The sequence below is a fragment of the Mesoplodon densirostris genome, chromosome 9 (assembly GCF_025265405.1).
Source record: "Mesoplodon densirostris isolate mMesDen1 chromosome 9, mMesDen1 primary haplotype, whole genome shotgun sequence".
Lineage (NCBI taxonomy): Eukaryota > Metazoa > Chordata > Mammalia > Artiodactyla > Ziphiidae > Mesoplodon > Mesoplodon densirostris.
Window position 1 is genome coordinate 68418737 of NC_082669.1, and position 26536 is coordinate 68445272.

Consider the following 26536-nt stretch of genomic DNA (forward strand, 5'->3'; position numbering starts at 1 on the left):
CATGGCTCGCGGGCCCAGCCGCTCCGCGGCATGTGGGATCCTCCGGGATCGGGGCACGAACCCGTGTCCCCTGCATCGGCAGGTGGACTCTCAACCACTGCGCCACCAGGGAGGCCCAAGAAAGGCAAATTCTAAAAAATAACTGTGGCCAAACATATTTTATCTGCTAATTTATCTGCTATATGTTTTTTCTTTCTCCATATGAAAACAGTTACTTGGTTAATCATAACTTCTGAATAATGCAAAAGAGGCTGTTCTTATTTAACAAATCACAGCTTTAGTTATTTTCTTAAGTTTCTGGACCACTGTTGATTTATTTTTTTGAATTTTTGCTTACTTGTAGTGGCCATCTGTTTCTGAGTGCCAAGAGTCATTTCTTTATGTTTTGGCAAAATGCTCTTCTTTTCTTTGGCAGATGAACCCTCTTCAGTCTGCATGCTTTTTGTGGTCCTAACTCCACCTCTGGAGATAGGTTAGACCCAGGGGCCAGTCAACAATTCTGTTCCCTGGATGGAGTGCTTGCTTGGGGATCAGCACGGGACCCAAATAAGCCCAATGAGAATCAGCCCCAGGCTTTTGATAGAACTATTGGAAAAAGGAACTTTTTCTTCCACTGAGGCTGCTGAGCTGGAAGAATGTCAGCCTGGAGCTGCTAGTGCAATCTTGGCTACTCCTGAGGAGAGGCTATTGGAGAAAGATGCACTCACAGAGGGAGAGAGGCCAAGACATGGTGAGGAGCAGATCCCTAATGGCAGTTTTTGAACACCTGGATCAAGCCATGTCTGAAGCAAGACTACCCCAGACTTTTAGTTATGGAAACAATAAGTTCACTTTAAAAATTCTGGTTTAATTTTCTGTCACTTATCACTAAGAGTACTGACAAACTTTAATGCACAGAAATTTCAGAACTGGAGATGAGTGATGATTAGATTGCAAAAGTGGTCCCTTAGTAATACCGGAGTCAGTCTGAGGACTCATTAATTGATACCTTTCCCCAGACTATGTTAGATGCCTCCTTATAAGTACCTGGACTGGTACACTTGCACAAAGAATTGTAACTGCCTGCTTACCTGTCTGTCTCTTCTCTTGGACTGTGATAAGCCCCTTTGTGTGTGTGTGTGTGTGTGTGTGTATGTGTGTGTGTGTGGTTTTTTTTTTTGGCCACGTGGCTTGTGGGTTCTTAGTTCCCTGACCAGAGATCAAACCTGTGCCCCCTGTAGTGGAAGCACATGAAGTCTTAACCACTGGACCACCAGGGAAATCTGTGATAAGCCCCTTTGGAGACTGTTTTTGGGCTCAAGGGCATTCATTTGGTGCTTACTAAGTGTTAGGCTCATTGGGTACCTTATTCCGTTATCTAATTGTCACAATAATCCTGTAAAGTATCTGTGCCTTTTTTTCTTAGTATCTTCGTGACTGGCATGTAGCTCTGTGTGTGTGTGTCAGGGGCCAACTATGTAACTAGGAGTTTTCTGAATTTACATCCCTTTCGAACGTATATTAAAACTCAAGAACAACTGAACCAATTCTTTAGAACAGAGGTGGAGAAACTTTTCTCTCAAAAGCGAAGCAGTAAAAATTTAAAGGCTTTTTTTGCAGGTCATAGGGTCTCTTTTACTATCGTAATGTGAAAGCAGCCTTATGCAATATATAAATAAATGGGTGTGGCTGTGTTCCAATAAAACTCCATTTATGAAATTTGAATTTCATATAGGCTTTACATGTTGTGAAATACTGGTTCTTCTTTTGATATTTTTCAACTATTTTAAAAGGCAAAACCATTCTTAGCTCTTGGCCTGTGCAAAAATATTGGTGGACTGAATTTTGCCTATAGGCAGAAATGTGCATATCCTGGTTTAGAACTTAGACCAGCACTTTCCAATAGAAATATAATGTGAACCACACAAGTCATTTAAAATTTTCTAGTATCCATAGTAAAAAAAAAAAAAGGCAAAAAGAAACAGATGAAATTAATTTTAATAAGATATTTGAATTCTTCAAGTATAACCAAACTATTACCATTTCAACTGGTATTCAATATAAAAATTCATTAATGAGGTGTTTTACATTCTTTATTTTTGGGCTGTTAGAAATCTGGTGTATATTTTACATTACAGCATGTCTCCATTTGTATGCTAAATTTTCATCAGAAATATTTGATCTGTATGTAGATTTCATAAAATTTACAGTTGAAAAATATATTCACAAGTTGTTTGAAAACATTCTTAAAAGTTTTCTGGTAGTTGAAGTTTTAAATTTTAAGTTAATTAACTTTAAACTAAAATTTAAACATGAACAATTTAGTTTCCCAATTACTCCAGTCACATTTTAAGGGCTCAATAGCTACTATATTGGACAGCACAGACTTAGAAGAACAAGAGATTGTTTTTTGCAGAGTATTTTCACCGGCATGGTTTAGAATTGCTAGTAAAATGGAGATTATAGAAAGCAGATAGACTATTTCAGTATTTTAAACCTTTTAAAATTCTCTGCAGCCAGTGTACCCCCTCTGGCCTGCACCTGGGGTGGACCACCACCCCAAACTTGGTTCACCCCCAGAAGCCCTCATGCCAGGAATGTAGTGACCGAGGAAGAGAAAAATATGAGAGATTGCCAAAGAGGCATCTAGTTGTGGACCACGTAGGGCCTGGTAAGCCTTGGTGAGGATTTCAGACTTTCTCTTAAGTGTGATAGGCAGTCAGTCATTGGAGGACCTTGAGCTGCTGCTGGTGAAGAGGCTTTAAGAGGGCGAAAGTATGGCAGGTGTCAGATGATAGACATGGTGGGTGCAGGGCTGTGATGGAGGGGAGGGGAGCGGGGCACCTGGGATCCTAAGTTGAAGGAGGCACTCACCCTTAGGGTCACGTGAGCGCTGGTGTACCACCCTAGGGGTAAGCATCCCCTTACATTTTGGCCCTGGTGGCTGGGATAAAAGGGGTTCTGTCTAGCAAGTGAGAGAAGTCACCAGACTTTGGATCTATTTTAAAGGAAGGGCTCACAGATCTACTAACAAATTGCATATGGAATGTGAGCAAAATAGGGGAGTCAAGTGTGACACTACGATGATTTTGATTTTCACTGTAAATCCGGCCACAGCCCCCAGGATAGCCTGCACTGCTCTGCTTGCTCCATTGCCAAGTTTACCAGAGCACAGAGTGCTTTTGAAAATAGGAGATTTCAATTAAACACATTTTGAAATTGCAGAGATTCAGTTGCGCAGCCCCAGTCTCCTTCCTTGTAACAAAGGTCGCACTGTGTATAAAGCTGGATGGTTTATGGTTCCACTTCATTGTGAACCACCACAGAGCTGGTTTGCCCTTAATACCACTTATGAGAAGTCTCAGGGTACCATCGCTGCATGAACCTGTTCTCACCCTTCTTGAATACCAAGGCTGCTGTGACCCTTCCCCCCATCAAAGGGGGCATCAGCCCATGCCCCCTGCTCCGGGTCTGTAATGGAAACCCAGGCTTGTTCTTACCCACCTTGCCCCCCACCATCTCCACTCCTCTTAGATTCCATTTTACAACACACAAAGCAAGGTAGCCTTTGTTAAAAAGTTTAATGTTCTTAATTAGTTGAATCGGTTGGGCTAATTAGAATACCAATTAGAACTGGCAGGGCTATCCTTAATTTGAAAATGCTGCGGTCTAGTGTTAATCGCTATTAAACCTTATAGTTTGTGAAAGAGAAAGGATGAATTCACAAAATACTATTTGAAATGTTAGAAGTCGGTGGTCAGAAGGGGCCTGCCTGTCAGTGAGTATTCCAGGGAGGTAAAACCCACAGAGAAGTGCAGTTGCTGAAGACTTGGGCCCCACATGGGGCATAAGTGTCTCCCTTTTCAAAAAAACAATGTTAGGGCCTCCCTGGTGGCGCAAGTGGTTGAGAGTCCGCCTGCCGATGCAGGGGATACGGGTTCGTGCCCCGGTCTGGGAGGATCCCATATGCCGCGGAGCGGCTGGGCCCGTGAGCCATGGCCGCTGAGCCTGCGCGTCCGGAGCCTGCGCGTCCGGAGCCTGTGCTCCGCAACGGGGGAGGCCACAACAGTGAGAGGCCCGCATACCGCAAAAAAAAAAAAAAAACAATGTTAAAAGCCTGCAATGTGTTTTACTAAAATAGCCAAAGTGTTTAATTCACCTAATGGACTAGTGATCTGGAATGATTCTTTTAAAAAATCAGTTTAACTTAGCAGGACACAAAAAAGTTTCTGCCGTTACCAGAGCTGCTTGTCCCTTTGGGTTGTAACTTTCTAATATAAAGACCAGCCCTCACAATGAAACCTCTTTTGTTTCTGGTCACTGTCTGAATAGGAAATTACATCACAAAAACAAAAAACCAAAGTCTTAGTACAGAAGAAATGCCATGTTTGGACTGTAGTCATACATGAGTCTGTATTTTCATGTCTCATTTGGAGATGGCTAAATGGATAAGCAAATCTTAATTTATGTTTTCCAACAAGTATAAAAATCACTACTCGTTTTCTCAGTGAGCAAATATGGAACGGACAATTATAGCAATTCCTACCGTACATTTTCTGAGATATGACTTGATTTTCCCTCTATTCCAGTGATAAAGACAGAAGGTATTGCCATCCATTATCGTTGCTGGTATCCTCTCAATATATCTGTGGTACATTTCCGGAAAATAAACCATGCAGTTTATAGAAACAAATATAAAGATATATTTCATCATATGTATTATGGCACTGTTAGGAAACAAGGAATCTTTCTAAATGGTGAATTGCTCTACAAAGGATATAAAAATGTTCAGCTCAATTGCTACCTCAAATCTTGGAGGTAAGTGGAGAATAAATTTAAAACACTCAGACCAACAAATACATAAGTGACTGAGTGACTACCAGTATAGTATTTGTCTATAAAATTTGTAGGCAAAGAAAAAGTTTATAACCAAGAATTTGCTCTCAATGTATCTTAGGATCTATGGTGACATCTGTATAGATGTTACGAAGTAATATCTAGTTAAGTTCCACGTGATCTTATTAAGGTCTATTTTGCCTTGATCAAGTGCCCCCATATTACAGCCATTGTGCTAGATGCCTGCCCTGGGGACAGGAGAGTACATTGTTGAAAAAGACCTGATTAGGGTCTACCAGGAAAGACTGTATAACTGACAGCAAAACATACACACAAACAAACAAAAAGATGGATAATTGATCAAAATAAACTTTTTTCCTTTCATTGTAGATTCAAATACCACATTAAGCCTTTGCCTCACCACTAAATTTTTTACATTTGTTTTTTGTTTGTTTGTTTTGTTTTTTTTGCGGTACGCGGGCCTCTCACTGTTGTGGCCTCTCCCATTGCGGAGCACAGGCTCCGGACGCACAGGCTCAGCGGCCATGGCTCACGGGCCCAACTGCTCCGCGGCATGTGGGATCCTCCCGGACCGGGGCACGAACCCGTGTCCCCTGCATCAGCAGGCGGACTCTCAACCACTGCGCCACCAGGGAAGCCCCTTACATTTGTTTTTTTTTTTTTTTTTTTTGCGGTATGCGGGCCTCTCACTGTTGTGGCCTCCCCCGTTGCGGAGCACAGGCTCCGGACGCGCAGGCTCCGGATGCGCAGGCTCAGCGGCCATGGCTCACGGGCCCAGCCGCTCCGCGGCATATGGGATCCTCCCAGACCGGGGCACGAACCCGTATCCCCTGCATCGGCAGGCGGACTCTCAACCACTTGCGCCACCAGGGAGGCCCCTTACATTTGTTTTTAATCCTACTCACCAGCTCCAATTCTTTAGGACTACTGGTCATATGTTGCCTTTAGGTTATGATTGAAAATAATACTCAGGCTACTTGTTTAAGTCTTTATTTTGAACTTATATGTGAAAAATCAGTAATTTTTTTTGTAAAATGCCAAACAGTTAAGCACCAGAGGTTTTCCTTTAAACACTGGGAGAGGGAAAAACCAAGACAAAGGAAGTACAGACCCCAAGTAAAAGTTTGAACTGGGAACTGTACTGATCCACTGGTCATTTTTATTTTCTTTTGTTTTACTTGACTGCATTTCGAGTTACTTACGTCCTTGCATATGTTTTGGAGCTGCTTTTTTACATTGTAGGCAAATCCCTTGATGAATGTATTCTATAATCAAACCATAAATGCCTTCATTAATTCATCCATGCAGTGATTTAACAAGCATTTATTTATTTTTTATTATGTACCAGGTAGTATGCCAGGCTCTGGGATACAAAGATGCAAGTATAAGACAGCTATGTCAAAAAATTGATCAGTCTAAGAAGTGAGGCGAAGGTATAAAGAAATGGTTGGAATACTGTCTGGCAAGCAGTGTGTCAGGGGCAAGGACCAGGTGCTTTGGAGGACAAAAGATGGAGCAAGGAAATTGCTGCGTGGGCAGAGTTGGGGAGGTGAGGTCTGAGGGAGCTTTGAAGGACAAGTAAGGCCACTATGGGATGGCTGTCCCCTGGACTGTGCAAGGCAGAGGCCCTGTCTTAGGGTTTGGGGTGGGGGAGGCATCGGATGTTATTTGAACCTGGAAAATATAATGCAAAAGAAAGAGATGGGACGAATAAAAGTACAACTCTGATGTAATAGGCATGTATATTTCCTCTCTAGAATCTCTCCAGCCCCGGAGGACAGGATTTGACCCACAACATCACTACTTGTGTGGTTTAGAAAGTTATCTAATAAATTAACAAAGCTCAATGGTATTTTTCATCTACAAAGAATCTGTAGGCTTGAGCTAAAGCGACATATTTTTAGAAATTTCTTTTGGCATCTGTAAAAGGTATATGAACACCAAGGAAAGTATATACAATCCATTTCAGTTTTAGAAAGAATGTTAAGAAAACAAAATAATTTTTTATTTCCATTTTGGTTTGATTTGAGACTAAATGTATCCCTTATTACTAAAAAAAGCATTCATACCAAGTCAGGCTCTCTCCTGTTGCGATGTGCATCCTTACCCTGAAAATATATTTAGTGAAGTCAAATCAAGATGCTATTTCTTATTCACCCTGATTCCCCAACCTCCCTGGAAATTTTTGAGCAGGTCCCTCATTTTACTATGGGTGCTTAATGTCTGGTATTTGAAGTCTGTGTGTCTATGTGTCTGTGCGTATGTTTATAGTTTATTTGCCCCGTGTCATTCTGCAAAAATGGATTCACTCAGTCAACTAGATAGGAGAGCTTTGAGCTCAGCTATCAGCTGGAGGAACAAAGAGAAGGCAATCAGAACCCCCTGAAGGGAAGGTAGTGAACGCTTACTCCGCAGTCCCCTGAGGGTCCTCATCAGCACTAGAGAACTGTTTTGACAGAACCACTGAATTGAGTGCAGGAGTCAAATTCCTGGGACATCAAACCAGGACAGATTTCCCACTCACCCACAAACAACAGAGACCCCTCTGCCTTTGGGGAATAGGAGGAGCCTGGTCTGAGGGGCACATTGACTTCCAGGGTTGGTTGGAATAACTTGCTGTAGGCAAAAGGGCAAGGAACATTGAGTAGCAGAAATGGAAGCAAATAATTTACTACTTTTTAAAAAAAAATTGCGAACCCTGATGTCTGGCCCCAGATATCTGAGCATATTCTCCATTCTTCTAACAAAAGAAACACACATGCTTATTCCACCCTTTTCCGCCTCATCTGCCAGCCGCTTTCTGGTCCAGCAGACACTAACATCTAATGAGTCAAACTTCTCATTTTCAGACTAATCAGTCGGCTGCACTAATTGCAAATGCAAATATGCAAATTTATATTAATTAATTACTCTGCTAATTAGTTCTGCGGTCTTTTTTGGGTAATAAATCATTGTGCAGTGGAAGGGAAACAAGTCCTGTCCCATTTCACTCCACATAAAAATTTAATGTACTCATGGAAGAAAATATGTAAAAAAAAAGACACCCTGAGTTGATCACTGTGCTCCCACTGACTAGTCCCCTCCAGAAAGGTGCAATTGTGAGAGGGCTTTCACATCTTCAGCAAATGCCATCACTAAGGTGCCTGTTAGCAATTTAATTATCACATTACGGGCTTCAGAAAACGCCAGTTTGCTGTGCTGCAGGCTGTGACATGGAGCTCGACAGTTCACCCACTTTGCAGCAAAACACTTAAAAATAAAATGAGAATATAGAAAGGGAATCACATTTCTTTGCTGAAACACTATAGCTTGGGATCCAATATTTTCAGGGGTTTTGTTGTTATTGTTGTTTTAAGCCAAAGTTACCATCTTGATTTCCATGCCCCTGAATGAAAAGTTTTATCATTCCGGTTTAGAGACTCAGTGAAGGACTGTATCATGGGGAAGGGGGGTCCGGACAAGGTTAGGAGTAGCTCTTAGGAGAGGAAACTATCTTTCACAATGTTTAGGAGGGATATTGTGCTCATTCAGACTTATTTATTTAGCATATTCTTTTCGGTGACCTACTATGTTTCTAACGACCCATCTTGGGGGATAGAGTGACATATGAGAAAGTCTCTCCCAATTAGCCTTTGAACTCTCTGAGGATAAGAGGCTGTGTCTGTTCTTTGCCCAGATAGAACATTCAATAAGTATTTGCTGAGTGATTGAATGAATGAATGAATGAATGGCTGCAGCCTTCAAGAACCTCAAGTCTATTTAAGGTGACAATAACTTATTCATGTACAGTCTTGCCTTTATTATTGGGTAGGTGCCAAGTGATACTCACTGATTAGGAGATGAGGGGAGGGAGCCATGGTGTTTAAGATTTAAATCCTCATGTGTTAAATGTCCCTTCATTTCCTTCTTCTCAGAAAGAAATTTCTATTTTAATTCCCCATGCTCTTTCCTCTCTATTGTGCCTTCTCCATGTGGGATTTGATGATTGAGCAATAAAAAGGAAACTGCTATCATTACAGCTGGGCAACTGGCATTCAAGCCCTGGCTCACCCACTACTGGTTTTGTAATCTTGGGCAAGCCATTTAACCTCATGGTGTCAGTTTCTTCATCTGTGAAAACAGGAGTGGTGGATTCCTCATCAGTGCTGTGGTGGATGCCAGGCCTTTGCAGTCAGCACCCAGTACTCACCCCCTCAGTTGCTCTCTGTGTGACTGTACTTTTTATTATTTTTAAAAATTATTTACTTTTGAAATGTTTTTAAAGAATTGGAATGGAGGGTACATGTACATGGTACAAAATTCAAAAAGTGTACAAGATATTCAATAAAAAGTTAGTCTCCTCCCCTGACCCCTAGCCTCTCTGTCCCTTCCCCAGTGGCAATGACTAATTCCTGTGTGTACTTCAGTGATAGTCACTGTACTTGTGTGTGTGTGTATTTCCCCACACACAAATGACAGCATACCACGACCGTCTTCTGCATCTTACTCTTAAACTACTTTGTACTTTATATATATATATATATATATATATATATATACATTTGTTTATTTATTTTTGGTCTTTGTTGCTGCGCCTGGGCTTTCTCCAGCTGTGGCGAGCGGGGACCACTCCCCGTTGCGGTGTGCGGGCCTCTCATTGCGGTGGCTTCTCTCGTTGTAGAGCACGGGCTCCAGTAGCATGGGCTTCAGTAGTTGGGCTCGCAGGCTCTAGAGTGCAGGCTCAGTAGTTGTGTCTCGCGGGCTCTAGAGCGCAGGCTCAGTAGTTGTGGCGCACAGGCTTAGCTGCTCCGCGGCATCTGGCATCCTCCCAGACCAGGGCTTGAACCTGTGTCCCCTTCGTTGGCAGGCGGATTCCCAACCACTGCGCCACCAGGGAAGCCCTACCTTGTACTTTTTAAGCATGCATGTTTCACATTGTATGAGAGTACAGTAATTTACCTGTATTGGCCATCAATTGATGGACCTTTCAGTTGTTTCCAATTTTCAACTACTACAAATAAGGCTGCAATTAATATTCTTGTACATACAACACTTTGCCCATATGGAGGTAGATCTGCAGGATGATACCTGAAAACAGAACTGCTGGATCAAAGGATACATACTACTCGAAATCTCAATTCCTCAGTTTTCTCATCGGCAAAGTGGAGATAACAGTGCTCCCTTTCTCATACGTGGTTGTGAGGAGTAACTGAGATAATTAGTGAAAAGTCCTTAGTATTGTTGTTTGTTATTCTTATTCTCAGCATGGACATTATTATTTTTCTTTTCACCATCTCATGGCTTTATGTTGAGGGTAAAAGGAGACCACAATTGTAAAAGCAACGTGTATAGGGCTGTGCCAATGTTAGTCATCAGTAAGAACCCATTTTGCTTTTCCTACCGTTTTCTCAGGTTTTTGTGCCATGGTGGCCTCTCGTGCTAAGCCTTCACATTGTTTCAGTTCATAGAAATATTTTGCAAGTGCTTTGGAAGGTTTTCTAAGGCTTCAGAAATGTCTGTATATGTAAAGCATTTAACAAAAATAAGACTAATATTAACTTCATTCTCCCAAGTTAGTCACGTGCCCAAGGTACAGAGAAAGTAAGGAGAAGTAAGGAGAAGTAAGGAGAAAGTAAGATGTATGAATGATAGCAAATGAGAATACAAACCAAGGGACTAAATGAGGGTGGTAGGAAGTGGGGAAGAGAAGCAGGGATGGAGAAAAGGGAACAGGAAGGAGCCAAGGTAGATGACCAATTAGATTGCAGGGCACCAAAGGGGAAGATGTAACCAAGGTCCAGGACCCAGAGGGCTGCCAGCAGAGGAGGTGGTTGGACAGACGATCCAAGCATTTGATTGGCCTAGAGAATGCACAGATCCTCTCTGCCTTTCTGCATCATACTTCCATTGTTTGCCGAGCAATGGGCCTCCTTCCTGTCTCTTCTTTCCACTCCATGCATGAGTTGATTCCAGGGCTCCTACTTTATCCCCTCCTCCTCTCTCTTTAAACTTTCCTCCCTGAGTTCAATCTCTTCTCAAAGTTTCAACTGCCACTAGTAGGTGGCTGTCTGGCTGGGTGCCTAGTGCCATGTCTTAAGTCACTGACAGAGCTCTTAAAAGTCATTCTTAAATGATCTGTGTTCATTTCCAGCACAACTTACTTGAAACCAATCTCATCCTCTCTCTGAAATGCCTTTTCCTTCTTATTGTATTTCCATGTATGTTAATAAACTGTAAATAACTTATTGCTTTGTATATACCCCGTCAGCAAAGACAACGTTGCCCGATAGTCTGTACACAACAACTGCTTGTTGGTTGACTGGTGGAGCCAAAGTGTTTCCCATGCTTGTAACAGCCTCATCTTCCCCAGCGCAGCTGACTTCTCTTATTTTCTATTTTGATGTGAACACAATTTGGAGATTACTTTCTCAAAGATGAGGCAATCTTTTGATTGTTTCATGGCTTGCGCTGGATGATTAACAGTTCTTCAGCAGAAGTCTTCCATCTGCTGATCTCAGAACAGCCTTCAGAAAAGCCAGTGAGCCACCTTACCAAGTGAGTTTATGTGCATGGGAGAATTCAAACCCTTCCACTCTGCAGGGTATATAGCTATGCTCTACAGGTCCCAAAGGGGAGAGCTGGGCTAATCATTTATTTAATGTGAGAGCCTGAGCGCAGTATCTTAGAACCTAATTAGTCCCATAAAAATGAATCATGATGCCGATTTTAAGAATGTGAAAGGGGATGGCCCAAATCTGGAGAACTGAACCTTCAAAATTCCATCTGAAAGAAGAAAATAAATGCTATTCATAAATGCTTTATGAAGGTGAAATGGAAAAAAATATGTTTCTTCAGATAATTAAATTAAAAACCCTATGCCACATACTAGATGTGTTTTATATTTAAGTCATATTTTTTAGGAAAAAAGATATTTTTTCATTAGATTACTTTCCCTAACCCATGTTTTAGATAAGAAGTTATTGAGTTTTGTTTTTGTTTTTGGCCTCACATTTTTTAGCAATCAGCTGTAGTTAAAGGATGATGCTAATGAACTGAGGTTGAACAATTCATGTCCCAGAATGACCAATTGGCTTATGGTAAGGAACTTTGTGTTCTGTACACCCACACTGTAGCCATCTCTTCTGAAAACATGTGCCACAGCATATGAGAAGGAATGCATTAGCTTTCTAGGAAAAACAATTTAAAATCCTTGCCCTTTTAAAACTATTATTTTATATTCATGGTTTAGCATAAAGAAAAATAAAAATCACCCTTAATCTTACAATCCAAAGATGACCACTGTAAATATTTAGGGTTCTACCCTTCCTGATTTTTATGTATACTACATCTAGAACTGTTAGTATCTATATACATTCATACTTCTCTACGGATATATCTCTATCATTCCTGGGGTTTGCACTGATGCTGCAGCTGGATCACTTGTTTAAGGCTTATTCTGATTGGTCAGAATCAAAGCTGTATATCGGTGCTCTGTGACGACCTAGATGGGTGGGATGGGGGCGGTGAGAGGGAGGTCCAAGAGAGAGGGCATATAGGTGTATATATAGCTGATTCACTTCATTGTATAGCAGAAACTAACACAACATTGTAAAGCAATTTTACTTCAGTGGAAAAAAAAAGAATTGGTGCTGTATAGATTGATAAATACTCTGAGTGTCACCTTGTATCTGTTTAACAAAAGTGGAGTCAGTCTCTCCATATTGGTGTGTGTGTGTGCGTGCGCACATGCGTGTGCATATCTATACTTACTGGTGTCAGTTTTTCAAAATGCACGTCATTTTTATGACTGCAGAGTATTCATTTGTGGGCATGGATATTCCATAATTTATTCAACTAGTCCCATGTTATGGGATATTTTGAATTGTTTGCAGTTCAATCTTTTTTATATTTATATGTCATCCTATTTTGTTGTCGATCTTCCTTTTTCCTTTGTTATCGTTGTTGCTTACATTTCTTTCAAGTAGTGGTTTGAGATTTCTGAACTTATTGTTCTCAAATAGTCATTATCTTTTTATTGAAAATATTTGAATCCATCTTTATCAGCGTTAGGGTTTAATCAGTTTCTGCTAATTTCCCCACCTTCGCTTTCCTCCCAGAGTAGATATTTCTGCTTTTATTGTCTCCTCCCATCTCCTATGCTCAGTTGACTTTAAATAATTTGGTGCTTTTATATTCATTTCTTGAAATACAATTTGTATCTCTTCTTTCAAGAATTATGTTTGATATTTGCATTGTTTATAATCATATTAGCAATTGTTTAGCTGTTAACTGAACTTTACTGCCTTCATTGCTCACTGCCATTTCTTTTCAACAACATTTTACATATATAATATTTAAATGCTTTGTTACTTTCTCAGTGAACTGAAATACTTTTTTGAGGACATTTTTCAGAAAAAGCATATGGGTGATAAACATATATAGCCCTTGCTTATCAGGAAAAAAATGTTTCTCTTGTCTTCAAGCATAAATGGCATGCAATCTGTTTTTGTTATTCTTAAAATTTCGTTACATATTCACCCAAATTATTTTCTGGCTTTGAGTTCTAATCTGATTACCTTTTTTAAAAAAAATTACTCATGCCTAAATATATATATATATTTTTTCTTTGTCTTTCAAATAGAAAACCATAACTAGAGTTTGTGTGTGTGTGTATGTGTGTGTGCCTTTCTTCACTACCTTTTGTACTGGACCCATGAACTCCAGGTTCATTTAGCATTTTTTTCATCACAGAAATCTTTCTGTTGTTATTTCAATTGTAAATAATTATGTCTCCTGCATATTTCCATTTTCTTTATTCTCTCATCATACTCATACTGCGTCTTGTGGATCGATCATCTGTGTCACTTATCTTTCCACTTGTTGCTTGCTCTGTATTTATCGTCTTACACTGAGCTCTCTGGGTGTAGCTCTAGTGTTCCAATTCACAGATTCCATTTCCTGCTATTCACTACTTCACTAGTACTTTTACATTTCAAAAACCTGTTTTTTGTCTGACAGCATTCTCTTCTGGAAGCAGATTTTTTTTTTTTCTTTGCAGAGATGCAACTCTGAAAGATACTGAATTTACAACAGTATGTATTGTCATATATACTTAATACACAGCTTCAAATACACAGTTTTTAAAATTTCTTGTCATAAACCTATATCATTTTGGGAATTTGGTTCTGTTGCTTCTTTTGGTCAAGTGAATCTTTTCATATGTCTGGTGAATCTTCACCTTTTGGAGTAGGAGCAGATATAGATGTTTGTTTATTTTAAGTATTATGATGGCTTCGTTGGCAATTTTATAGATCCCTGTTCACATGTATTTTAGTTCTAGACAAAAAGACATAAAAACAGCTTATATTTTCTGGAGTTTTATTTTGGCAGATAAAGGTTCCAAATGCTTGAGAAGACAGAGTAGGAAATACAGCCAGAAGCAATTCTGCATTCTGGAGCCCATGGCTTTTTTCTCTGTGTCACTTAGTACCTGGCCTACCGTCTGTGGTCCGGGCTGCAGAATGACACCCATTGTCAGTCCCATTCACACTTTCTGAAGCCACTGGCAGGGGCTGTCTTTTCACTGTTTTGAGGCCACTGTTGCACTCACTCTTGCCTAGAGATTCTGGCTACTCCATATTGGAGGTAGGAGACAGCCCCCTAGGCCATCATGGTTTCTACTGGTGTCATTTACAGCTACTCCAGATTGGCTTAGCCCTTCAATTGGCCAAGTATAAGCTAAGACAGAGGCATGTGGCCTGTAAACTGCACTACTTTGTGGCATTATTCATAAAATTGAGATTTGCTCCCATGGGCCACCCTTTACCACAGCCCTACTGTTGTCAGTCTAGGGTGTTTGTGAAGCTCTGCTGATGATTAACCTTCTTAAGTGCATCGTTTTATAGCCAGAAATTGCAGCTTGGGTATTCCATTCCTCAACCTGGACCTGGTCAGCATGATGTCTGACATGTATTCTGTGACATTCTTGGCCTGTAGCTGACAGAGCCTCACCTATTTTTATTTTTAGGAAGTTTGCATAGTTGGGACAGTTAATCAAGATTATTGAACCCCTGTAAAGATATCAAAAGCTATGACAGATTCCACCCGACTGCCTTGTTGGTCTGTAGGACACAGGAATATCTGAATGAACAATTCAATAATCACTATGATCTGTCATCTCTAAAATATGACCCACTCACCTATATATAGATATTCAGGCTCTGAATTTTCTTCTTGATATTTGGCATCATAAAGCTATGGATCCTGAAGATCAAAAAACATTTTCCCCAAGTCTGAAGATCTTTTAGGCAAAAGTACATTTTAATGTGGTTGGATTGATCCCGACTTCTGGGACTCTCTCTTGTGTCTTTGTAGAAGACCTGAAATAACAGTTTGTTTACAATTTCCTTTCAAGTTGCTTTGCTCTCACTCTCACCTCCTTTCTTAAGGCACAAGCTGAGCTTTACAATTCAGAAGTTAAGCACATTAGAATATTTATTTAAAGACAATTACACTTCCTGCTTTTTCTGGAGAGATGGGTTCAACATGTCACTAGATCACCAATTTTATTCACGTTATGGTGGTGGCCCGGTCTGCAGGGGCTCAGCCTACAAGGGGATTGTCCCCCTGTTGTTTGAAAATGGTTTCCTCCACAAACCTTTTAACTCCACAAGTTTGTAACCATTAATTCTTAAGGGTTTTGACAAATCTCCCCAGTTAAATATTAAATAATAAATATGGTCCTGATGGTAACGGGGCTTTGTGAAGTCTGTTTGAAGTGTCCTTTAAAATATTAAATTCAAATAAATGATTGAATCAGAACAAAGGGTATATCTTAAGACAAATTCAGCCAAGTCTCTTTAACCTTTGAGCGTTCAACATAGATTAGAAAGCTAGGGCAGCACATGCTTTCATAGCAAATTGAAATGGGATTTTTGAAGCAGGTCTTGCAAATACAGGTAACCCATACCTAGGTTTGATCTGCCTTTGCCATTTGGGGGGAGAGATTTTGATGCCTATTGTTTGATAAGTATGTGATTTTTTTTCTTTAAACGCTTACATTCAAAGAAGCAAATCCTTGAAAACGCTAGCTTTGGGTGCTATGTTTATTCCTTGTCAATGTCTTCCATATGAAATCTGTTCTGCTTATAATATCTACCACAGTTGGAGCCCTGGAAAAAATCTGTTTCATATCTGCCCTTTGCACTTAGCTTATTTTGTTTTACACTTCCCCCATGTTATCTGTCTGTAATCAGTCTTGCTTACAAGCAGGCAGTCCCTGGGGAGGAAGACTTGGGGAGATTGCCCTGCATTTAGGGGGATCCTGGACTCCTGATACTTGTGCTGTACCCTACGAAAGGAGCAGGTAAAGGAGAGGGGGTGGCTTCGCCAACTAGTCTAAAAAGACCAGTAAAGCCAAATTCCGCCTCCTTCTTACACCCCCCTCGTGTCCCAGGCTGGTTTGGCACCCATTATGTCTGTTCTCGGGTTTGTGCTCTGCCACTGGGTCTCCATCTGCTCTATCTGCTTCCTCACCACTGAGCAACCTCCCATAGCTCTTGATTGAGTCCACCCAGAACAGTGACTCCATATACCCAAGCTTCCCAGAGTAGAGGGTGACACAGTTGGCACAGGGCATGCCCAGTAAAGAAACCTTGTTAGAAAAGGATGTGGAACAGTCTGCTTGGCTTCATGGGGGCTGAAGTGCATGCACATGTCAAAGACAGACGCAAAATCGCTAGCTAGTGGGAAGCAGCCGCATAGCACAGGGAGATCAGCTCGATGGTTTGTGACCACCTAGAGGAGTGGGATAGGGAGGCTGGGAGGGAGGGAGACGCAAGAGGGAGGAGATATGGGAACATATGCATATGTATAGCTGATTCACTTTGTTATAAAGCAGAAACTAGCACACCATTGTAAAGCAATTATACTCCAATAAAGATGTTAAAAAAAAAAAAAGACAGACACCCACCAGACATCTCTGGAATGAATGCTTGTAGGCTGCAAGGGCTTCAGAAAGGAGCAGGAATAAGACTTCTGCTCCTCAGATTTGCTGCAGTGTAGGAGGCTGGTGGGCATCTGTGCCCAGCCTGGTGAGAAAATGCTCCAACACGAGGAGGGGTGCATCCTCCACTAAAGCCCAATAATCTGCCCCAGTTTTGATGTAGACCCTGTCCCCTACTCTCTCCCTCTCTCACTGATGCTCCATCTGGGGGATAGGAGTTGCCCTAACTTCAGAAATAGATGAATAAAGTAATTAGCAAATACAGGAAAGGTTAGAAATTATCCAACCCAGTAAAAGGAGGTTTAAGATCCAGAGAGAGAAACCTCCTTTGGAAACCTGGGAATAAGATGCTCATGTTTCCTATACAGGAAAGAGACATGTCATCTTTGGGGCAGCTCCCATGGTTGTGGAACCACCCTTGATGGTTTGAAGCCTGTGTGTAACCTGTTAGGCTGAATTTCTCCCAGGAATCCCTGTGCGGATTCCGACTTCACACCTCTTTTCTGAATGGTGTCAAGCTGTTTAAAGGCATGGCCTTTGGTTGCTGTATGTCCATCCTGTTCATGCCACTAGGGGTCCTCATTGGTTTGCTCTGGACAGAGCAAAAGCCAGCTTCTAAGACAGAAACCACTAGGAAGAAGCTTTGACTTGAATTCTCTGGTGGTTTCAGGCTGTGTCGTCTCCAGCAAGTTACTCAGTGCCCCTGAGCCTCTGAGTTCTCATTTTTACCATGGGAAGAAGGGGTCAAGAGATTACATTTGTTGAGGACCTACTGTGTGCCAGACATTGCTTTTGTTTTAGTTGGACTTACTCCAAAAACAAAGTCCAAGGTAAGGACTTGGGTACAGAAGCAAGGAAAAGCCAATCCAAGGGTATGTTATGGAGGGGCTGCTGAGGACTACAGGGTCCTGATTCCAGTGAGACCTCCTCAGAAGGGTACAGAGTGCACTCCCAGAAGTGTCCAGAAGTATCTGGAAAGGCTGCCTCCTTTACCCACTGGCTCCCATCCCACGTAGGTTGAGGGTTGCCTCTGAGGGTGATGCACTCTCTCACAGAGTGGAGAAGGCTCTGGAACAGAAGATGGAGACACATGGCGCCCCTTAAGGTGAGTGAGTCCAAAATCAGGTGAGCTGTCACTGATATCAAACATGAGTCAAAGGATGTGATACAGCTACCTGGGCTATGGTTTCAATGACATAAACATATATATGGCCTGCCAATCATCTGATACATATGCAAGGACCTAATATCTATGGTGCTCAATGATATATATGTATATTACATATAATACACATATATCATTATTATAATATATGTTATATATATTATCATTATTATGATTGTGCCTGATGCAAGGGAGAGTTTTGGAAACAGAGCTCGGCTGCCTGTTGGCACAGGGAGAGTGCATGTCCACTAACAAAGAAGAGCTACCTCCCCTGGGGACCACTGTGTTTTGGGGGAGGAGAGATTGTGAGAAAGAAAGGGGCCACCCACCGATGAATCCTTTGAGAGCCATTCAGCTCTAGCTGCTAAGCTAGAGCCTCTAGCTGTTAAGAATCTCAACTGGGCTTGTTAAATGAATGAATGTAGTCATGGGGTTTCTCTTTGCTGATCCCATGGCAAGATCAGCAGGATCCTGGATATTTTTGAGATAATCAATTGAAACACCAATAGGCTGAAAACCTTCACCATCATGGAAAACATGCACAGAATGTGCCTGGCACTACATTCGTGTGCATGTGTGTAAAAGCTTTTTAATGTAATTATTACTACATTCCACAAAGTAACACTTTTCCAAACCTAAATACATAAATCTGTGTTAAATAAATAGTAACTTGAAATAGTCAAAAAAGATTTAAAAAAATTTTTTTTATCCAGTGGAATATGTTGTGGATCCACCAGCAGAGCAAAGTTTTAAGTTAGTGGCCAGAGCACAGACGTAGCCTCACTGTAGTAAATAATGACCGATGTGCTTATTCATTAGGACCTGACTATACCTAGACTGCACACATTTCTGTTTCTACTTATGATTATCTATACCCCAATTTATCTGAGGTGAACTGCTTCAAATTCTTAGTGAAATTTTCCAGAGAGTTTACCAAAATCTGATCATTTGCCATCTCTTGTTTAGCTTACTTCCTTTGGAGCTTGCAAACAGCAAAAGGTATTTTTAGTGAAAGTATTTACAGACTCTAAGCCAAAATGTGCTCTGTGCTCTCTTTTCCGTTCTCAGAGCCTCTCTCTTAGTTCAAACCACCCTCAGCTGTCAAATTATCATACCCTTCACTGTACCAGTGTCTGCCTCTCCGCTGGCTTCCAGTCCTGTCCCTGCTCCAATCCAAACGCCTCCTGCCCCTAAAAGGATCCTTACAAAATGCAGATCTAGTCGTATATGTCACCCCTCTGTTTAAAATCTTTCGGTAGCTCCATATTTTTCAGAACAAGATGAAAACTTAGACCTTACATGATCGTGCTTCCCCCGCCTTTTCAGGCCACTTCAGTCCCCACACATTATTGTGATTCCGACCAGACTCCAAAGGCTGCGACACTGCACCCCAGGTCTGTGTCTCAGCTGGAAACGCTCCCGCTGTCTTTACCTGCCTTAGCACCTCTGCCTGGTCCTCCCTTCATATTCATCTCTGCTCAATGATTTTGAATGTTCTCGACTGAACCACAAATAAAATCAAAGAAGACTGCCTCTTTCTAAAGGGTTATTTGGTCAAACTCTAGCATGGCACAGAGAGGTGGGTGAAAGTTCTAGGCACAGGTAAGAAAGGAAGTGATATAATTCCCAACTCTTCCTGACTGGGTCTTCACCATGTGTTTTAGCTATTTTATTTAAACTGAATTCCAAGAGTACCAGACCTGTGCATATTTAAATATGTAAAACCTTGGAAGTTTAAGCAAATGATTAAGTGATTCTTGGGTTTTTCACCATTTTAAATGATCTGATACTCTTTATTATAGAGAATGGGACTTGATTGGCTATCTATAACAAATACGTCTGTGCTCTAGTGAACTAATTAACTGACACAGACATTACCTCCTTAATATTCAATACAATAAGATTTGACGTATTTTTCAAGGCACAGAGGAAAATGGACCTGATTTTGTTTGAATAAGGTATCCCAAAGCTAAGTTCTTGTAATTCCATAGGTTTAAAAATCAATAGGCCTACTATTTAATTTGCCATCAAAAAAGTGCCTTTTCTCACCAAAAAAGTAAAATTATCCTAGTTCATCCCAAGATTAAATAGGAATATGGTTACTAAAATAACTTGCTTATTATATTTGCCTTGTATAAGAAATTGAAGACCTTTTTTTTAAAAAAAAATGTATTATATTTATGCTCCCAGCTGCATGTCTAATTTATATTGTGGTGACTTAAAACAGAGCATTTTGTATTCAAGTTTATTGTTACTTAAGCTGCTTTCCGGAGGGGTAAGCGACACATGTGGAAGTAGCCTTCATTTAATGAGCACATTTAAATAGTCTCCTCTTCACTGGTGCACTAATAATACCAAATATGTACTGACTCACTCATTCAATTCTATTTCAAAATATTTATTGAACATTTATTATTTTTTGTGCCAGGCATGCTGTGACAATGAACACTCTTCTCAGAGTCCATGTAATGAGCTGATTATCTACCTTCCATGGGGAGAGCTTAGTTCAGACTATCCCTGATGCCCAAGGTATCAGGCAGATACTAGGAAGAAATAGTTTCTGTAGATGATATTTGGAATAGAATGACCAAGAAAGACCAGTTCTAGGATGAATCATTTACCTCAGGCTCAATTTTAAATGATAAAACATCATCATCCGGGATGAACAAAATACCAAAAATTTATTTCTTAAATTTTGTACTAAAATATTTACCTTGATTACTGATGACTGAGAGGTTTTTTTGTGTGTGTGTGCCACCTTAAATTTTACACCCAAGTCTAGTGCCCCATTGTCCCTACTCTAGTCCCAATCCGGCCACCAGGCAGACCTCATGGCTGCCTAAACGTTGTGGAAACTGGAATGGCCTCACTCCCCCTGCTCTCCAGGGCTCCTGCTTAAATGTACTTATCTAGGGATAAAGCACTTCATTCCACAATAACAAATTCTAGACTTAAGAAGTCAGGGAAAAGATAGAAGGGTGATTTTAATTTATACTTCTGAGGAGTTGACTAATACCAATTCTTTACAAGGATCAGCAAAGAATCCAGGTAAACACTCATGCCCTGGGGGTAGAAAATGCATAGGCAGGAAAGTCGGGGGACAGATAAGACAGAGACATCTGTGTTACAGTTCAGGTTGATCCCAAGTGGTAGAAATGGTGGATGCAGAGCTTTTGAGGCAGTGGCTATCACTGCCATATTTTCCATATAAAGTATAAAGAGTGTTTTTTTTCAAGGAGGAGCCATGGACACAGCTTTGTGTTTCCTTCAAAATATAGCTAATTTTAATGGACAAGAACAAAGAAATTTAGAGTTGATGGTGAACATCTGTCCATGATTAACCCTGCTTGCACTTAGAAATTAGAGACAATCACACCGTTTTGAAATCATAATATCACCTTCAAGTGAAACTAGTCATTCTCGGAACTTTGTCTCCAAAAACAAACAAAAAAAAATGCTAGTAGTCAGTTTTAAATTGCCAGGGTTTTGAAATGTATTTCTTTATAACCATAATGTTTATATTTTAAAAAATTTGGGTTTGTGATGATTTGTCCCTTTAAAAAAATTAAAAACAAACTATTTCATTTCATTGTCCCCATTTTCTAATCAAGAGAATATTTAAGACAATACAAGTGTACATTATTTAACCAGTCTAAATATAGAGTATTTTGCAGATTGCCAACAAACACATGAAAGGATGCTCAACATCACTAATAATTAGAGAAATGCAAATCAAAGCTACAATGACGTATCACCTCACACCAGTCAGAATGGCCATCATCAAAAAATCTACAAACAATAAATACTGGAGAGGGTGTGGAGAAAAGGGAAGCCTCTTGCACTGTTGGTAGGAATGTAGATTGATACAGCCACTATGGAGAACAGTATGGAAGTTCCTTTAAAAACTAAAAATAGAACTACCATACAACCCAGCAATCCCACTACCGGGTATATACCCTGAGAAAACCGTAATTCAAAAAGAGACATGTACCACAATGTTCATTGCAGCACTATTTACAATAGCCAGGACATGGAAGCAACCTAAGTGTCCATCGACAGATGAATGGATAAAGAAGATGTGGCACATATATACAATGGAATATTACTCAGCCATAAAAAGAAACGAAATTGAGTTACTTGTAGTGAGGTGGATGGACCTAGAGACTGTCATACAGAGTGAAGTAAGTCAAAAAGAGAAAAACAAATACCATATGCTAACACATATATATGGAATCTAAAAAAAAAAAAGGTTTTGAAGAACCTAGGGCAGGACAGGAATAAAGACACAGGCATAGTGAATGGACTTGAGGACATGGGGAGGGGGAAGTGTAAGCTGGGATGAAGTGAGAGTGGCATGGACATATATACACTACCAAATGTAAAATAGATAGCTACTGGGAAGCAGCCACATAGCACAAGGAGATCAGCTCGGTGCTTTTTGTCCACCTAGAGGGGTGGGATAGGGAGGGTGGGAGGAAGATGCAAGAGGGAGGGGGTATGGGGATATATGTATATGTATAGCTGATTCACTTTGTTATAAAGCAGAAACTAACACCATTGTAAAGCAATTATATTCCAATAAAGATGTTAAAATCAATAAATATAGAGTATTTTAGAGACAATAAAATGATCTGTTTTTCAATAATAAAAGCTCTATAGGGCTTCCCTGGTGGCGCAGTGGTTGAGGGTCCACCTGCCGGTGCAGGGGACGCGGGTTCGTACCCCGGACCAGGAGGATCCCACATGCCGCGGAGCGGCTGGGCCCGTAAGCCATGGCCGCTGGGCCTGCGCGTCCGGAGCCTGTGCTCCGCAACGGGAGAGGCCACAACAGTGAGCGGCCCACATACGGCAAAAAAAAAAAAAAAAAAAAAAAAGCTCTATATCCTGCAGCCCCTAACATACACATCAGTGTACAACATTGGCAAACTCAGAAAATTTAACACAGAAATCCAAGCTCAGATCTTACCTCAAGATTGAAACCCATTTAAATTCCAAGAATAAGTAGCTGACAGAGATAATTTTCATAGATTAACATTTTTCACCTGCGTTTTATATTTCTGGAAGAAATATACACTGCATTGGTTATGCATTGATCAAACTTTTATTGTGCCAGCTGTACTTCATAGACCTGAAAAAGTGATTCAAGCAAAACAAAAGAGAACATAAAAGCACAACTATAATGGTTTTAAATCCCAAAGAGGCAATTACAAGTTTGATGCCAGTGATGCAGCTGGACTCCATCGGAAAACGAAACACCTTATCCATATTAAGTAGTTATGAAGGCTAGGGCTCGGGATGTAAATAATAAATTTGTACTACAGTCATATTTGTAAAGTACGTCCCTTTTAATAAGTGGAAAGAATATGGTAATAAATTTCACACTAATTCATGTGCAAAGGATAATTTTACAGAGTTCAAATGTGTTAAGGCAGGTAAAAAAAAACTGAGGTATGAAACAAATAATTATTGAGATAAGACAAATGAAAAGAGATCAGAATCATGTGCACGGGATTGGATTGTAACTCTTTAACCACTTAGAGCTGGGTTCAGCCTAATGCAGCTTTTTGTATGCATGATGTTTCTCTGCCTCTCTTTAAAAGTAAAAGTAAATGGGGCATTGTGCTGCTTCCCAAATTAATTCACAAAAGCCTAAGACAAGACACTTCTAGAACTAATTGTTGCATAGCTTAGAATATCTTTCTCTTCCCCAATTTTTAGACATAGGAATGAGAAGAGTAAACAGGATTCCATCCAGCATTAAGCAAGCTGGCTGGGGCTCGTCCAAACTCCTCTCTGAGTGATCCAAAAATGCTCATTAATTCATTAATCTGCCAAACGTTTGGTGTCTATTACGTATCAGTCACCAGGGATGCAAAGATCAGAAGGCACTGGACCAAACCTCAAGGCCCCACTGGTTAGTGGAGGAAATAGATGGGGACATAGATATTCCCAGGAAAAAGAAATAATTGCTAAAGTAGAAAAATTCAGTGTTGGGTTGCAGAGTGAAAGACTACTTATCTCTTTGTCTTAAGGAAAGAAGTTCAGACAAAGGCTCAATAGTAGAACAAAACTTGAGTAGTTTTAAAGTAATCTTTAAAAAGCTTTTGCTCCAAATCTTGCTGCTTGTAACAAATTGCTGAGGGTTACCCAGTGTAAGCCCATTTTTCCTCAATGGGCCATTCACAAAAATCGATCCTAACTCTTACCAAGAAGAGTCTGATGATTACCCATAGAGTAAAAGATAAAATTGGATTCCTTCCTCATATCAAACATAAAGATGGTTTTAAAAATTAAATGCAAGAAGCAAAATGTTAAACATTTAGAAGAAAATATAGGATGACGTTTTATGAAGTTGGAGTAGGAAAAAAATTCTTAATCCTCAAAAAAATGCAAGACCAGAAGGAAAAGAGACCATTTTAACAACATTAAAATTGAAATTTTCTTTTCATCAAGAGACAAAAAAATTCCGAGAAGACAACCCACAGACTGGAGAGATATTTCTAACTTGTATAACCAATACAGCATTAGCATCCAGAATATATGACATTTACAAATCAATAAGAAGGAAATTTAAAAGTAGAACGATGAGTAAAGAAATGAAAGAGTAGAGAAACAAGGGAAAATATGCTCAACCTCTTGAGTTATCAGGATAAATGCAAATAAGAACATAGATTTCATACCTGTCAAATTGGCAAAAAGTCAAAAAAAAAAACCTGAGGATACAAACTATTGGCAAGGATGTAGGATTAAAGAAACTCTCACATACTGCTCATAGGATTATCGACTTGCACAACTATTTTGAAAGACAAAACAGCAAAATCTAGTAAGGATGAGGATGTGCATACTTTATGAGCCAGTAGTTTCAATTCTCGGTGTATATTCTAGAGAAACTTTTATATATGTACACAGAGCACATGTCCAAAAGGACATAATTTTGAGCCAAAATGTCCATTAAGAGGAGACTAGATAAATAAAATGTGGCATATTCATATAATGAAATACTATATGGCAATGAACATTAATGAATGTGCAAGTTACTGAATGAAAAAAGGAGGTAGTAAAAATGAAAAGAGAAACAAAGCATGAGTATAAAAGAGAAGCTGAACTGGAGCAACCCATGGATTTTTTCATAATAGAGGATCTTGTGGTGGGAGACTGGAGTTTGAATGTCTACATAGGGCTACAGCACATCCAGGGCAGGGAAGAAAGACCAGAGCTCCACAGATAAAGCCTCCAGCATCAAAGTCTTCATCATCTGGAAAATCTCCATGTGCTAGTCTGGTGAAGCAGCAAAAATGTTTGCTCTGAGAGAGAAAGAAAACATCCACAACAACTTGAGATCCTATGCCTGCACCACTGCAGTGAGGAATCCCAAGTGTACCAGAAACACGGTGAGGAAACTCAGTGCTGAGTAATCAACATAAAAGCTATCATTCCAGAGTGAGGACAAAATAATAATAATTTTAGTAAATGGCTCAGTTTGCCACTCAAGGAAAAGAATACTGGACTTTAAAAAGAAGGAAATTGCACCCAGAGAGATCCAGAAAAGAATGAAATCATGAGAAACAAAAGAAAAAATGACTGTAAAGGCAAAACCATAACAGTAATCACCAAGTGGGGTGTAGGATAGGTAAAAATAAGTTGGAACAAAGCTATGAGATCAGAATAACATGGAAGACTGAGAATGGGAAATTGGATTTAAAGCTTCCCAAGGGCATGCTGCTGTAGGATAAACAGGCATATAGATGAACTTCAGACTTCACTATGTGAAATAGACGCCTTAACTCTGTCCACAACTTACATATAATTCCTTTATTAAGCTCTTGTCAGTTGACTCATTTGAATGTATTGTTTTCTGTCATGACTCATTTTGATACAGAATTGAATATTTACATTAGAAGTTAAGAAATGTTGTAAACAAATGAACTAAGTGTAAATCCAAAGAAACAATAAATGAACTAGTAAAAGGAAGAACAAAAATTGATGTGTGAATATAGGGGTACAAAATGGTTCCCACATTGCCTCTAAAAGTACCTAGAATTCCACATATTGCGATATGTTCCGGAAAGACATTTTAGTCAGGGCTTTGGGAACAGCTAAGAGCAGAACCTCCTGAGTGAGAATATCATGGGCATGGGAGCTGGGAATGAAAGAGAGCCCAGGGAAGGGAACACAATAGATTGATTTTATTATTTCCCTACGTCCGGCCCTGCCAGTTTATACCTAGAATCTGCACAGCCAGCTTTTTTCCCCCTATACATATAAGACAAACATTTGCACATGCTTTGATTGTCATTTTCAGTTTCTTACAAACTCAGATACACTCCTACAGTTGTCTAGTTGCTTCCGAACATCAGGTAGAATGACTGTTCTCTGCTGTCTTACTTAGAATCATTTGGGTCTTGGAATTAAAATTTACAACGTTTCCACTCCATACGGCAGCATCAAACAATGACACCTAATTTCCTATGGCTGTGTTCTTTGTCACTAATTGTCTTGTAAAACTGAAATATTTAAAGAAACATTTCTGTTATGATTGTACACTATTACTC